This window comes from Toxorhynchites rutilus, chromosome 2 (assembly GCF_029784135.1).
Source record: "Toxorhynchites rutilus septentrionalis strain SRP chromosome 2, ASM2978413v1, whole genome shotgun sequence".
In the NCBI taxonomy this organism is placed as follows: domain Eukaryota; kingdom Metazoa; phylum Arthropoda; class Insecta; order Diptera; family Culicidae; genus Toxorhynchites; species Toxorhynchites rutilus.
The window spans coordinates 263520130-263536265 of NC_073745.1; the positions used below are offsets into that span (position 1 = coordinate 263520130).

Sequence of the window (16136 nt, forward strand, 5' to 3'; positions counted from 1 at the left end):
ACTGTCAAAAAAAAAGCGTCAACATTACCCCCCCAGAATCCACCTGCAATAACGATGAAGCCACCTGTGGTAACCCCTTTCGGGGGGCTGCTGGCTGCAGTTTGCAATCTTTCAGCTAATGAGCGTGAAAATCCGCACCGAGGTTCCCCGCTTCCCTCGGTCGACAGCACAACACCAGCCGAATACAAGCAACGACAATCCGGCAACGGCTTGGCTATGGTTTCTCTTGCATTTCTAACGAGGCTAAAGCCCGTCGCGCTCAAGTGAGCTTAACAGCAAATCGCGGGCGCAAGCGCGCGTGCAAGCCAACTGAATCAGAGCGCGAAGCAAACAGCAACAGCAGCAGCAGGTATGCGCCTCCACCGACACCTGCTTCCGACCACCACTTTTCCGCAGAAATCTGTACCCAAACCGAAAATAAAAACCAATTCACACACACACTCAAGCCGGGCGGCTCGGGAATGATAATCGAAGGCCCCCCTCTCGTGCTGGAATGCGGAGACTGCTAAGCGCCGCGCCACCAGCGAAGCTGTCCGAGGACACCTATCGCCTCGCCACTGCTGCCGAATGGCGCCGCGCGTGGAAATATAATAAATGCATTGCCGTCGCGCGTCCGCGGATATTTACGACTTTCCCGGTGAGTACGTTAATTTCCATCGATTGACCCCCTATGAAACGCCCCTATGAGAAAACCCAGATGTTCGCCATAAAACTAGAATCGGCTCCCGATCTGTCAAAACAACAAACAATAGGGCAAACCGAACCAAAATGGATGATCGCGTTGGGAATTACTGCTCAATCGGTTCTTGTATGTTTTTTCCTGTCGTCCCCCACCCCCGGTTCTTGGTGCCGCGACCCATTGTTCAAAGCCCGATAAAGGCGAACACATATATAAAAATCTTTTATTGATATGTTGATTTCTTTTATCGTCGATTCCCTTCGCCCTTCCGATTTTAATCAACTGTTTGTGTCGTCTCTCTCTCGCTCCCTTTTTATTTAATCCATGAAATTGCAATAATCACATCAGAGGCAAAAAATTCGACCAAGCGACTTTTCAGCGCCAAGTTGACAATTCACTCCGCCGACCGACACAATAGGAGGCTACTGTCGGATCCCCCGTTCGGACGGATCGTGACACAACTCGTGAGAAACTGAGTGACAGCCAAAGGAAAGTGTAAACAAAAGAGGAGATCCCGAAGAAGACAAAGGACGAACCAAAAGCACAGTGGACGACGGATGGCTTCTTCTTCACCTCACCCCCCCTTCCAAATGACAAATATTTGGGATGTGCGTCTCCCACACGTCTTCTGCTGCTCTCCCGTAAAAGGGAGAGCCCATGGAGAGCGCGTTGAGAAATGGCAGCTTCTGCAAAACTGGAAGATAAATAATGGCTCTGCAAATCACGGGAGGAAAATAAATAACACTGCGCAGCGGTGTGACCAGCGGCAGCAGCAGAAGTTTGCCAAGTGCCAAGTGATGTAAATTTTTGGTACAGAAAAAACACGTAAGCGCTTAAGCTTCACACCTAGTGCGGGGCATCGTATCAATAATGTATCAATGGCGACAGCGATTTGTTTACAAAACACCGACACCGTGTGGTTTGCTGCCACATATGACCCATTTGTAAACAAACTCGCGCGGTTGAGAAAATCCCAATTCCCAAGGCGGCGATGATGGTATACCGTGCGATGTAAACAATACACACTCATTACATTGTACGGCATAATTACTGAGCAAACGGTTTAATCTGAGACAAATATTGACAGCTCATTTGATTTCGGTTCCAGGAGGGGTTCTCGCGGCGGAGGTGGGAAGCCAGGCGCAATTGCGACAGCTGTGACCCCCGCTGGAATTTGTCAACACGAGTGTGCTATTTTACGGAACGAGAGTGGTGTGGCGTTGTTAAGGTTGTTCAACCGTTTTCACACGGCTCGCGCCGCATGCGCACCCATGGAGCCCCACTTTGGAACAAACAAACCCATAAACTGTGACCTCTGCGATATCCACACAATAAATTCTCCCATTTAGGTCGTCATTTGTCAGACGACGAAATCCGCCGGCGATGTGTCACGCGATGGTATCTTCCGGTGTCGCGCGTTTTGCGCGGAACTAAACGCGAACTAAATGCTCACCTCTCGCGCGCGGATCTCACATGTGACAAGTGAATTTCGCACTCAGCACAACAGCGGCGGAAAACGGAAATTCCTCCCACGCTAGCTCACACTGGTTCTGCATCGCTGCACACCACCGGGTGGGACACAATTCATTGGAGGTGCATTTACTTCCGTTCCCGCGTGTCTCGGGAGAAAACGCACAACGTATTCACACGAGTGAAATTTCCTGTTGCTATCTCGTGCTCGCGCAGATTGGCACGCTGACGCAAGCGCATCGTGTGAATTACCTGGCAGAAGTCAGCCACGTAATCTTATTTGTTGTTGCAGCAGCAGCAGCAGCGGCAGCAATTGGAATCCAATCAAAACGAGGCCCAAACTCAGCGGCCAATTGGAGCCACCAATAACGATGCTACCTGCGATCGGTGGCGCTGTTAATTCGATCATTTCGACATAATTAACAGACCCCGCGCACGACACGGTATTGGACCCAATAATGCCGCAAGAAATAATGGTGCCGGAATGAAACAAATTTCCACAATTTAATTTTACGCGGATCGAGAGCGCGAGTCGGAATGCAATCTTCAATTTTCCGTTCAAATTGATTAAATGAGATTGCCAATTTTTTGTTTGGGAGCAGAAACTTCTCACGCCTCTTGTAATTATAGCCTCGTGACAGGGTTAATTCGTGCAAATATCGCACCATCACGGTACCACACAATCGAAAAATGTGGTGCCGCAATCTTATCTCTGCATCGGGGGAAGTACCGTCACCGCCAACGCAATCGCATACCTGTGAGCGCGAGAAGGTGTGTCAGCAGCCGCAGCTGCAGCAGCAACAAGTGGATGTTACTCATCAATGATGCAATTGGTCGGCTGGTGAGGGGTCAAAACTAGACCATCGGGACGGGTTCATCAACCGGAACTGACGCGACCGCAAATGGTGACGAAGTGCTGCCCTAACAACCGCAACGGGTCATTTGACCCGTGCAAACATTCATATGATATCAGAAAGATTTGTATGTGTGGTTGTGATACAACACCATTGCATTACACATTTTTGCTATTGCTTTATATATTTTGTTGTGTTTGTGAATAAATAGTGAATGTTTAGAATTAATTGTACTGCTAACTGTCCAAGCGAGCTAACAGTAACCATTCTAAGCTGAAGTGCTATTTTGCGTGTCAAAAATTGTAATTTCATCATTTTGCTAATAATTGTTATCCTAAAAATTTCGAAATATACAGGAGAAATATGGTATGTCACGTTTGTCAACAAAACTATATAAATCGAGCCATTGTTCACTAACTATTCATAAAGGGTCACTTGACCCGCTGTGGTAGGAATAGATATAGATGAAACATCGGTAGGTTTAGTGTTAAATTCAATTGGTATCGTGAGCTATGAGAAGTGTTCTATTCTCCAGAGTAAAGTTTGTTGGCAGCGGTGCACTAAGAAGTGGATTGATTAACAGCGGTACGCAATGTGCAACTGTCAAGTTGGGTAACCAAAGCAGCCGGTGTTGATTACCAAATTGACTATAATTATCGACTTGTGGCCAATTGAGTGTTTTTAATTTCGAGTGCGTTGGTCATTGTTTTCGAACGGATTACGAATATATAACAATCGCGCGTTATGTAAAGGTTGAGTACGAAATTATTGTTACAGTTTCAAATATCTGTTATTGGGTTTCTCAGTCGATATACAGGCGAGTAAACTTCGAACTGTAAAATCTGACTTGTGAGTTCACTTGCTGCCAAAATGAAGAGTGCCTTGGGGTAACTGATGAGTATACATCGTTCGACCGTTTCAAGGGCCCTCTAAAGGTTCCAGAAACGGATGATAGTGGACCACAAGCCAGAAATTGGACGGAAACCGAGAATAACGCGCGAAAAAACGAGAGAGTGATAATTGCCCCTTTCAAGCACAATCCGAACATTTCGATACGGGACTTGGCCAAAGCACTTGATGTTACGCAAAGTTTCATCCAAAGGGCTCGGAAATTATCCGTATTGAAAACGAACAAGGTGCAGAGCTTCCGAAATATTGGCAGACGTGGCAGACGGAATGAACCATTCGTGACCAAAGCCACCATAAACGATGAAATCTACAAATCGGAGTGCCTCCAAAAACGGATTTTGTCGTTTTTGAGACAGCACAATCAGGACATCATTGTTTTGCCCTATTTTGGCTTCATGCCACTACTCCAAACCTTGCAGGAGAGGCATGCTGCTTATTCTGTGGATTTTTTGCCGTAAGATATGAACCCATCGAACTGTTCTGAACTCTGTCTCATCAAAACCTATTGAGTCATGATGAAGTGCAAACTTCGGAGGTCCTAAGTACAGAAAGGAAATGAGTGAACGAAAAAAGAGCACTAACGGATACGTCTACTTGCATGAAACCAAATAACTGATGAGGATTTTGGAGTGCAAATCGTGCTATGGATAGGAAGGTGGAGGGCATGTCAGATCCAAACCTCTCTATTCGAACCATGGATCGGAAAGTAGTCGTGTCGCTAGGTTTCATTCTATAGTCACAGTTACTGATCGGATTCAAATCATGTAAGGCCCGAATTATATATGATTGAAAGCTGTGTTGCGACTTTTTGACGAAATATTCGCGTTTGGAAGTTGAAACTTACTTCTTGGGAGACTTTAAACAATTTTTAGGAACACATGAGTGTTTCAGAACATAAAGGCTGTTGAAGTTCATAGCAAATACCTACAAGCAAATTCATCAGAAGAATGATTTTTTTCCAGAATGATTGTAAAATTTTATCAAGCGTCACGATCAAAAATCTTTCATTTAGGCTCGAAATGACGTCATTTGTTACGCTAAAGACCTTGGTTTTTATACAAGAACACGCAATTTCTCTCAATAATTCCGAGTTAGGCCGAATCGAGTGATATTTAGCTCTGATGGAGCGAGCACTTTTTGGAAAGAAGCAAGGCCTTTTAAATGCGTAAAATTTCCCACCACTTGAAACCAAAACCAGAGCTGCCAGCAAGGTACTATTTGCCCAGTAGTCTGTACAAACCCGCTGGAACTTGTGAAACGAAAAACTCGATATTTTTTACAGCAATGCAGAATGAGAGTTTGAATATGTAAATCATATTCAACAAGTATCACATTATAAATATGATTCTTCACAAGCGTTTTATTACAATTATCCAAATTAACCCCAAAAAAATATACAAACTACTGATATACTTAGCAAAAATCAATAGCTATTTCTAAGTCGCCTTACTCATGTCCGACACTGTAGCTATGACCAGTATCTTTCCCCATGAATCAGCGACCTTGCCGATGTGGGTCTCGCGCGCGCACAAACACGCCGAAGGTAAATTCCAATCAATATTATTCAACTCGGCTCCCGCCGCTGATCCGCGTCGAACGGGTGTTCAAATATCCGCCTAACAAGGTTGTAATTTTATTTCTTTCCCTATGTATATCAATTTCAACCGCTCTAGCCACCGTGTCTCCACCACTAGACTCGACACAGAGACCCGCTGGTTGGCTCCCCCAAAAGCTCGGAAACCCGAAAACCCTCATTTCATTTCCCTTTCGCAGCATCCCAATAAATGAATGAAAGTAAACTTAATAATGGACGCTCTCTTCTTGTCTTGCGTCGTGGTCCACGGGGCTACTAGCCCACAGCATCCAGCATCGCTGGATGAAGGCGGCATGAATTAACAGATCATAGCACCTTTGGGTCAGTTCTGCTGCTGCCGCTCCTGCTCTAGACTTGAGGTTTCCGATTTGTATGTGAGCGCGCGCGCAGCCGGGAAAAAGGGCATCAGCATGTTACAACACGGTGAGTTTCGCGGCTCGCGTGCGCCTCACGCGTGTTCAAACGTGTTCAATAATGAGCCGGGCCGGGAGAGATTGAAGCAGCTCTGCGAACGCTTAACGACAGTCTCCCAGCGGTGGTGATGCAGAGACGAATTGCACAACGAGAGGAAACGAACGGAAGGTGTTTTCTGGTTTTGGTGTGTCTCTAGTTAGGTCTGGCTTTTATGAATGAATTCAGAAGAAATGTGTGTAATTGGCAGATAGGGGCCAAAAAAAAAAATGGTCCAGGAAAGGAAAAGAAATATCTATTCTGTGCAGTGCAACATTGTGGTGTAGGAGCAAACTCGACAGGATCCGCTGATGCTGGCTTGCGTTGCGCACACCTCTTACTGGAGACCCCCGCTGTTGATGGTGGTTTCCAGAGATCTTTTCCCCCGCGACATCGTCATCATCAATCGCTGTCTGAGAGACGGCGAGGAAGCGGGGAAAAATTGACAAGTGCGTGGGAAATAAACAAAATTGATTCAATTATTTATCCATGCAGTTTCAGCGCCGCCGCTGTCTATTGACGGCTCGCGGGGAGGCTGCGCTTTTTTTATTCTGCGCCCTCTCATTTACTGTCTTTTTATGCCCACTAAAGCACCACGGTTTTTTAAAGCACCTACGCGGCATCCGAATCCGAATCAGAAACATTATAGATGGGAATCGCGCGTAACTGCTTCGAAATTTCCAATCTAACACAACAATTTGCATGAATGAAAAGGTTTTTGACAGCTTTACAACCTGTTTACATGAACATCTGTAGTGAAAATAGGAGCGAGCCAATTTCGTGTCGAAACTTTCTAATCGCAAATTAAATTAAAACTTTTGCTAATGTGCCTGTTTTTTTTTCTTTAATTACACCGCCCCGTTTGCTGTAATTTATCACTTTGGAGGGGCGAAAGTCAGTCACCGTCAAGCGAGGCCGAGCTTAATTCGATTTAGGAAAATAGATGGATTTCTGCTCGAGGAGGGCGCCCTCCAAGGTACGACCGAATTAAATGGGATTGTAGAGCTTTCACAGTCCAGTATTTTTGCTTATTTATGCCCACAGAGACTTTACCGCTTTTCAGAATAATTGTCTCTTTTTTTTTCGCCCTTCCCCCGATTTACCCAATAATTCATGGCATAACTAGTGAAAAGATTCGCTAACTCACCCATTGCTACCGTGCGCTGAAGTGGGAGTGAATAAAATTTCTTGTTTCCTAGATTTCCGTTTCCGATAGTTTTTCGTCCCGCTGCTGCTGCTGTTTCCGCTTCGGAAAATTGCTTCTATTAAAATCCTGTTTGTGCTCCCGTTTTCGCTTTTCACTACACTTGTCGTTTTTTTTTCTTTGCTTGCTTTTACTCAGCCCAGATTCATTCCTTTATTGATCAACAACTTTTATTCTCTCTGCCAAGCAAAACACATCGCACAAAAACTATTTCAAGCACTGGTCTTTCTCTTTTTCTGCTGCTCGCCCCACACGTTAGCAGCTATTCAGGATATTGTTCCAATTTCGCAATAAGCACCAACAACAACACTTGCCTTCCCCAGCATGGGAATTCTATAAACTTGGCCTTTCTTCGGTTATTTACATCGATTTATGCCCGCACCGCAAGCTTCTAGCCTTTTCTTTCGTCACCCGAAATTTCCCTAAAATTCGGAATTCCTTCGCAGCACTGACTGATGATTCGCGAAAAAAAAATGATAAACGCCCGACTCGTTGACGCAGAGATACTCCGGAACAAGCGGAACAAACGACGCACCACAGACCACCAGATACAACAATATGAGGGAGACAATTTGTGAGAATGGATCACGCCTAAATACGTTCCACTCCCGACGATGGCTTACGAATAACTGGTTCGGTTTCACGCGATGCACCGAACTAATATCAGCCGCAGGAGTTTTGTGTAACCTGAAAGTACCTTTTTTGAGGAAGTAGCAACAGCAAAAGCAGCAGCAGCTGGCAGAAACTCCGCACAAAAGAAAAACATATACGGCATTACCGGCATGTGCGGTCGCTCTCCGCTCGCACCGGAGCGAGCGAGAGCGAACGGGAAGTGCGATGCGTTCCGGAGAGTCGTCTCTCGCGGAAGAGAGGACAGCTGACACCAACACATGCGTGCTAATGTAAATAAACACACGTGCCATTTAATGGTGTTCGGTGTGTACTTCCGCTCTCTCTCATTTTTGCTCGCTCTTCTCCAACCCCGGGCAGCACTCTCTGTTTATGCTTTTTTGATGTTGTGTGTGGTGCGAATGGTGAGATCCAGCACAGAAGGTGCCCGCAAGTTGGCAGAGCTTTAAGATTGCGGAGCAAGTCGTTTTCGGTTTCGCACTACGCGCTAGGTTGTGTTCGTGGCTGGTGAAACTGAAGTTAGAACGATTGTTCGATCGTCATTCGTCGTATTGATTTCGAACAGGAGTATGATGAACATAACCCCACGAATTTTTGAAAATTTCAAGTTAATAACAGGGTTGCCACATATACAGAATATTCTGTATGTTACAGATTTTCAGATACAAAATCTGTATAGGGAAAATGCGGTTAAAATGAACAGAGTTGGTAAAATGAACCGGTGCTCAAACTTCGATAATTTACCTAAAAACTAATTGATACTTCTTGATTATCCTATTCATAGGACATTTGAAGCTATTTAAGACACTATGTTATGGATGAAACTGTCAAATGTAAAAAATAATAAATAAAACAGAAATTTCTCTCACCATTCGGATGTAATTTTGCGCGCATCGTATTCAAGGAATTTCCTGTGAAATTTAAATTATTTGACCTGATATCTTCGACAAATCATCAGTTTTGACGACTCTTCACATATTCACATATTCTGTCCACATATAGTCTATCGCAAAATTAAGTATACACCTCATGCGGCTTTGTTATTTTCGAATTTTTCGGGGTTAAAAAGTAAACAAATGCGACTCATATTCATCGTGAAATTGATCCATTTTATTCAATTTACTATAAAAAAAAATTGTCATATTTCTACTTCATATTTCATATACAAACAAAAATTCTCCATCTAAGACGTGGCAAAATTTAGTGTACAGTTCAAGTTTTTCTTAAAAAAAAAAATTAAAATCAATCCCCTATCATCTGGCATGGTCCCCCTTTGGTGTCCAGCACTTTCTGCAAACGCTGTGTCGAGATTTCTGAATACTGTCGACGGAAGTGCCTCCCAGATTTCCGTAATCGTCGTTTTAAGTTTCGCTTTGTCCCCTGGATTTTTATTCCTCAGATGGTTCTTTATTGTGCTCCCGTGGCCGAGTGGTTAGCGTCATAACTAACATGCCGGGTGTTCGGGTTCGATTCCCGTTCTGGTCGGGGGAATTATTCGTCAAAGAAATTTCCTCCGACTTGCACTGTGATCACGCGTATTCTAGAGCTTGCCACTCAGAATGCATTCAAGGCGTGTTATTTGGCATAGAAATCTCAACTAAGTACTAATAAGAATGACGCAAGTAATACTACGTTGAGACGGCGAAGTTCCTCTAGGAACGTTAGTGCCATTGAAGAAGAAGAAGATGGTTCTTTATTTCCCACCATAGATACTCAATAGTGTTGAAGTCCGGTGATTGCGGAGGTGTTTTGAGTTGATTGGGACATTAAAGAGCGGGTATTCCGACACGATGAGGTCAGTTTGCTTCAGGTCATTCTGTTGAAAATAGTAATCACGAGGGAGACCTAATTTCAGAAAGGGAGACTGCAGGTTACGTTTCAGGAAGATCAATTAAGCCATTTTGTCCATCGCCGAATCGATAAACTCCATGGTTCCAGATCCAGAAGCCGCCAATGTATCGTACATTATCTGACTTCCGCAGCCGTATTTTACTGTGGGAACCAAATGCTGAACCTAGAGCACCGATACTGGTTTTCTCCACACCATCTCTGCCGTAATCTCGCAAAGTGACGCAAGCGCCAGAGGTAAGAATTTTCAGTACGAGACTTTTAGTAAAATTGCATGTATAATCAGCATACGCGTACATTACGAAAATCTGATCTGTACAAAATGTGTATTGTTGATGGAAAAACATTGCCATCGGCTTGATTTTTGAAAAAATGCAGTTTTATTTAAGCTATGCCACCAACGCCAATTTGTTTTGGAAACAGCAAATTTAAATCGCTGTTTCCACAACCGATTGGCGTTCATCCATCAAAGTATGTGAGAATCTGTTTCCAATTATTTTCTCCAACATGCTGCCGTTGAGCGAAGCATCAGGGAGAAGAATTCACATACTTACCCAACTTTGTAGCATGAGTCGAGCAGGTTAACGTAGTTGAGAACCCGATTGTAATAATTATGGACAGCACCGATATTTTCGAATTCAAAATGCAATTGAAACCATCCGTGTTAAATAACATAATGCCGTCCGAAATTATCCGAAGTAAAACAGATTCAGTTTACGCGAGGATGTTTTGAGTTTTGTTACAAGATGTGTTTCGTTTCGTTTGGAGCATTTAGAAGAGTGCAGCTGTTCACCAAATCCGACATTTATCCTTCAATCAACACTCAGCTTCAATTTATCCGAAAGAGAAATTTAACAGGCGAGGAAAGTAAACATCGTCAAGAAGCTTTGTCCCTTGATGCCTGAAGAAAAAAGACACTACATATTAGGGAATCCTTGTAATCAACAATTAAATTGATGAGTTTAAACTATTTAGTTCTAATCTTTATGAGCTATATGTGAGAACAGCAAATACACTTCAATCTAGGATAACTGTACTTTAAGATGAGTTTGATTTTATGAATATAAAGTACATGGTTTTGTGAGCTTCTTAGTACATGATTTCTAATTCTGAAACAAAATTGCTATTATAAAAGTAACATTACATGGGGATGGACTGTTTTTGATTAAAATACTTGGCATGACAAGCTTCTCAAAAAGGGGTTATTTACCAGAAAGAAGGCATGTGACTTTTAGTATGCTAAACGTTCATTACGGAAGAAGTTGTTATGTGAATATTGCAGTCCCTGCTCGTTCATCGTACACTATCAGAACAGATAAAAAAATCTCATCGCATCACTATCAAATTACATCACAACATATAGAAAATGGCGCTTGCGCCCCATCACAGGGAAATGGCGCTTGCCCCACTCCGTTTTCAAGCTTTCACGGGGTAATTTTTTCACATTTCTGTAAATTTTCACAGTTGTTTGGAAGGATTTGGCAAAAAACGTAAAATGTCAATGTTGGCGCTTGCGTCACTTTTCGAGATTACGGCAGATCTGTCTTCCTTAAGATTCAAAGAGATTGGTTTTCGACTTATCCGTATAAAAGACCTTGTTCCAGAACTCCTTAGGTCTGTTCCCGCATGCATTAGCAAACTATAGCCGTTTTTTTTCATGTTCACCTTTGAGCTGAAATAATTTTCACGGCCAATACGACCTTTCAGATTGTTCCTGTATGCTGCTCTCCGGACAGTATCTGCGCTGACAGGTGTTCTAATGATGCCGGCCACTTCGGTAGTCAATTTAGGAATGTTTGTTATAAGGTTCTTTCGCAGTGTTCGCATAATTACTCGTTCATCATCAGAAGACAGGATACGTTTGTGTTTTCTGCTGGGGAGATTTTCCATGGTTCCTTCGTATTTCCACTTGTTTATGATTTTATTTGCTGTAAAGCGTTCCTGTTTGCTGTAAAGTTCTTCCGACTATATCTGCTATTTCCTGCAATGTATTTCCACGACAGTTCATATTTATTATCCTTGTACGTGTAACAATATCTATTTCTTTTCTCTAACTTGCCATTTTGATAAAAAAAAATACAAACGTCAATAAAAAACAAAAACCAACACTGCCCAAGCAATGGTTAAGCGTTGACACCAATCATTGATGAAAAAAGTACACTAATTCGCAAAGAAACTTACTTACAAGACTAATTTGTTCGGAGAAGTTTATGGTGTACACTCTATTTTGCGATGCCTAGAATAGAGATTGTTTTCAATTTTTAGGAATAAACTTTTCTCGCTTTTCTCGAAATTTTATTGCACGTACAGCTAGGTCAATGTGTGAGTAATAAATATACATCAAAAGAATCAATGTATTCAAAATATTTCATACCAAATAAATGGAGAGTATCGTCAAGTAGCATTTGTACACTCAATTTTGCGATAGACTGTATCACGCGGTAGAGAAATGAGTAGCATGATAAAGCACATGTTTCATTTAATTTTGAAATACTTTTAAGTAAACAAGATTTTATTTGTTTTTCCATTATCAGCGAAGATATGCAGGCTATCTAGTTTGCCAACACGGAAACTCGTAATGTAAAGTTGACCAGGTGAGGAACATTCCGCATCTGAATATAAACTACACAAGTCCAAAGATTGATCTTGAGCTTTACTAATTGTGATTGCAAACGCCCATCGAATAAAAATAAGTAGGTTTCAAATTATTTTCAAATACAATTTTAGTTCAGGATTTTTCCAACACTTGCAATGAAATATGTTAATATCACATATAATACATACATACAATAATGTTAATTTGAGTTCTCAGCTTCATTTCAGAAGTGTACTTATTCCATCTGGAAATCAAATGAAAAATTATCCTTTCATTTTGGATTATGCATATTTCATGACATAACGATCGCATAGCAAATCGACGGGCAGTTTTGAAATGTTCTATACAAGACCCAGTTATTGCTTTGACAAATGCATCGTTTTATGACAGAATTACAGCGTTCCAAAACCCACTCAAAATTTTCGATGCCGCATGCTGGTCCTTTATTTTTTTTTGTTGAGTGCAGATCTTTGCTCACTCCAGAATATGATTGACCACAGCAAATGCCGATACATCTTCATACCAGATCGCCGATTCACCTTTAGTCGGTAGCGCAATACGAAACTTTTTCCGCCATAGTTTGGAGAATTTTCAGAGGGTATTGAAAGCGTATTAAAATATTTTATTATTTTTTAAATCCTTATCGATCATTCTGCAATTCATTAGCCCTTTGCGGTCGTATGTCTGCTCTCAGCCACCACAGCAAGGAATCATACTGAATACTTTATCCAACCACATGCAATAATAAATACACTTCTTTTGTACGAACTTTAATGTCTAGTGAATTTGATCACGAATTAATACGCAGTTTCGATGGATAATAGATAACGGTACTCGATGTAAACAAAAGGTTATTAGCGTGGAGAGATAAGAGGATCATAGGAAATGATAGTGCTCCCATGGCTGAGTGGTTAGCGTCCCACATTATAATACCGGGAGTTAGGCTCAATTCCCGTTCTGGCCGGGGGATTTTTCGTCAAATAAATTTCTTCCGGCTTGCACTGTGGTCACGCGTATTCTAGGGCTTGCCACTCCAGAATACATTGAAGGCGTATTTCTCGGCATAGAAATCTAAACTGAGTACTACTAATAAAATTGACGCAAGTAATACATACGTTGAGAAGGCAAAAGTATCACTGGGAACGTTAGTGCCATCCAAGAAGGAAATTAGGATGGTGGTTCATGGATTATCTTACGCAAATGTAAATATTAAATCCTAGGAATTGATGAAATTCCAATACTTTGAAAAATTGTAACTTTTCGAGAAAAATAATACAAAAAAAATATTTTACACTTAATTCTGCATGCAAAACTAGTGAATCTCAATTTGAAACCTTTCCGACAATTTCACGATGCTTCTGAAAGTGTTTCGTACGATTTCAGTAAAACTGATTTTACCGCGATGAAAAGCGAAATATCTGAAGACGAATGCTGAGTATAAACAGCTCAATAATCGTCTCTACAGTGCTTATCAAGACCGTTCTGCAGTGTCGCCTTAAGGTAAATCCTAAAGAATTTTGGCGTTTCGTCAAAGACCAACGTAAGGAATCCGGTCTACCATCTACGTTGACCAACGGTTTATTGGAAGCTGATACGACTACCGACATCGCTGACCTGTTTCGCTCTCAGTTCAGTAATGTGTTTGTCAATGAACACATCGATCCGCAGGATGTTGCTGCTTCTACCGGAAACGTACCTCGACTTCTTGCTTCTGAGCTGGATTTTGTTATCACTGACGATATGGTAATTGCAGCAACTAAGAACATGAAAACCTCCACAGGATGTGGTCCGGACGGCATTCCATCACTCGTCTTGAAAGGTTGTGTGGACACACTTGCGTCACCTCTAGCGACACTGTTCAATCTGTCCTTATCTTCCGGTGTATTTCCGAGTTCTGGAAACAGTCGTATGTTTTTCCAGTATATAAGAAAGGCTGCAAACGGAGCGTTTCGAACTATCGGGGTATTGCTGCATTATGTGCCACCTCGAAGTTGTTGGAGCTGATCGTGCTTCAGGCGTTAATGCAAAGTTGTTCACAGTATATCTCATTGGAACAACACGGATTTATGCCTAAGCGTTCCACGACCACTAACTTGACGTGCTCCACCTCGTTCATGATACATCAAATTGAAAATGGACTACAAGTAGACGCTATCTACACCGACTTATCCGCAGCGTTTGATAAGATGAATCATCGAATAGCAGTAGCTAAATTTGACAAACCTGGAATGAGTAACCAAATAGTCATCTGGATCCGATCGTGTCTAACTGGTCGTAGCATGTCAGTCAAAATTGGAGATCATGTTTCATCACCGTTCCGGTTTGGTCTGGTGTTCCGCAGGGCAGTCACCTAGGACCATTTTTGTTTCTGCTGTACATGAACGATGTCAACTTCACGATGAAATGTCTGAAACTCTCGTATGCCGATGACCTGAAGCTCTACTACGTGATACAGCAACCGCGAGACCCATTATTCCTGCAACAACAATTGGAAGCTTTTGCCGAATTGTGTCTAAAGAATCGTATGTCGCTTAACGTGTCGAAGTGCTCCGTTATTTCATTAGGGCGGAAATACACACTCTTCAGCTTTGACTATACATTGGCAGGCGTACAACTCAAACGCGAATCAACAGTCAAGGACTTGGGGATTCTGATCGACGCTAAAATGAATTTTAAAGATCACGTCACATATGCTGTATCTAAAGCCACTTCGCAATTGGGGTTTATTTTTCGCTTTGCCGAAAAATTTAAGGACGTTTACTGCATAAAAGCCTTATATTGTTCAATTGTGCGTCCTACCCTGGAATACTCATCTATTGCTTGGTCACCGCACTACCAAAATGGAACATAACGCATTGAATCTGTTCAAAGGAAATTCATTAGGTTTGCACTTCGTCACCTCAGCTGAAGGAATCCTTTGAATTTGCCAAGCTACACAAGCCGATGTAAGCTCATCAACCTGGAACTGTTGGACGCGAGACGCAAGGTAACGAAAGCATGCTTCGTTGCAAATATCTTGCAGGGCAATATCGATTGTCCTATACTGCTCAGTATGCTGCACATTAATACCCGTCGTCGTCATCTACGATCACACTCATTTCTCATCATACCTCATGCTAGAACGAACTATGGCCTACATGAACCAGTGCGGAGTATGTGTCGTGTTTTCAATAAGTGTTACTTTGTGTTTGATTTCAATGTGTCACAAGAATCGAATAAGCGCAAATTTAGACGATTTTTTTGTAAGTTTACGGTGTTGTCAGTTTTAAAAATTTGTGTTTTTAGTTTAATTTAGTTTAAGTACTAATGTCATTGGGATGGAAATCATCTGTTGGCAAATACAAAGAAATGAAATGAAATGAAGTAACAAAGCAGTCAAAACAACACGAAGTCGTACATCGGTCGTTTTGAGTTTTTGTTTCTTTCGGGTGTTGTTATCCATTTCAGTGCAATTCAACGAGTGATAACAATGATAATCTGCCTTTAGAACAAAATGCTGATATTTGGATTGTCGTTTAGTAGTTAGTTTCAATTTTTTGTCGTGCAACGTAATAAGACCAATGTACAAACGAGAGCGGTCAAAATGAGCAATGTAACATTTTTCACTCCGATGGTTCAACTTTATTCTCAAATCACGGAACAACAATTACGATTGGTTTTTCAGAGTTAAGGCCGTTTTATATTATCCAGCACGTAGCGTAAACGGCACGTACCGACACCGGCAGACAAATACATGATGTATTCATATCATCAGGCATAGCAACTTCGGAGCGCAGGCGGAGCGGAGAAATGCTACTGGTGATTGAACCGATGTCGTACCGAAGAGCGACGAAAGCACCCATACCACGAACTTCGACGTTTGATTTGTATGTATGGTGCTACTCGCCCGTGTAGTTCGTGTC

The 16136-nt window shown here is 42.2% G+C and overlaps 1 protein-coding gene across 2 annotated transcripts in view; it reads right to left on the reverse strand.

The window, feature by feature from the left end:
- Window positions 1-16136, reverse strand: part of LOC129768839 (protein rhomboid) — a 216895-nt gene that overhangs the window by 45091 nt on the left and 155668 nt on the right. Inside the window, exon 1 of one of the 2 annotated variants that reach the window (XM_055770762.1) lies at window positions 7104-7847. The exons of the other annotated variant lie outside the window; for it this stretch is intronic. The gene's annotated coding sequence lies outside the window, so the exon portion shown is untranslated. Of the gene's footprint in view, window positions 1-7103; window positions 7848-16136 lie in introns of those variants that run through there. 2 annotated transcript variants of the gene reach the window in all.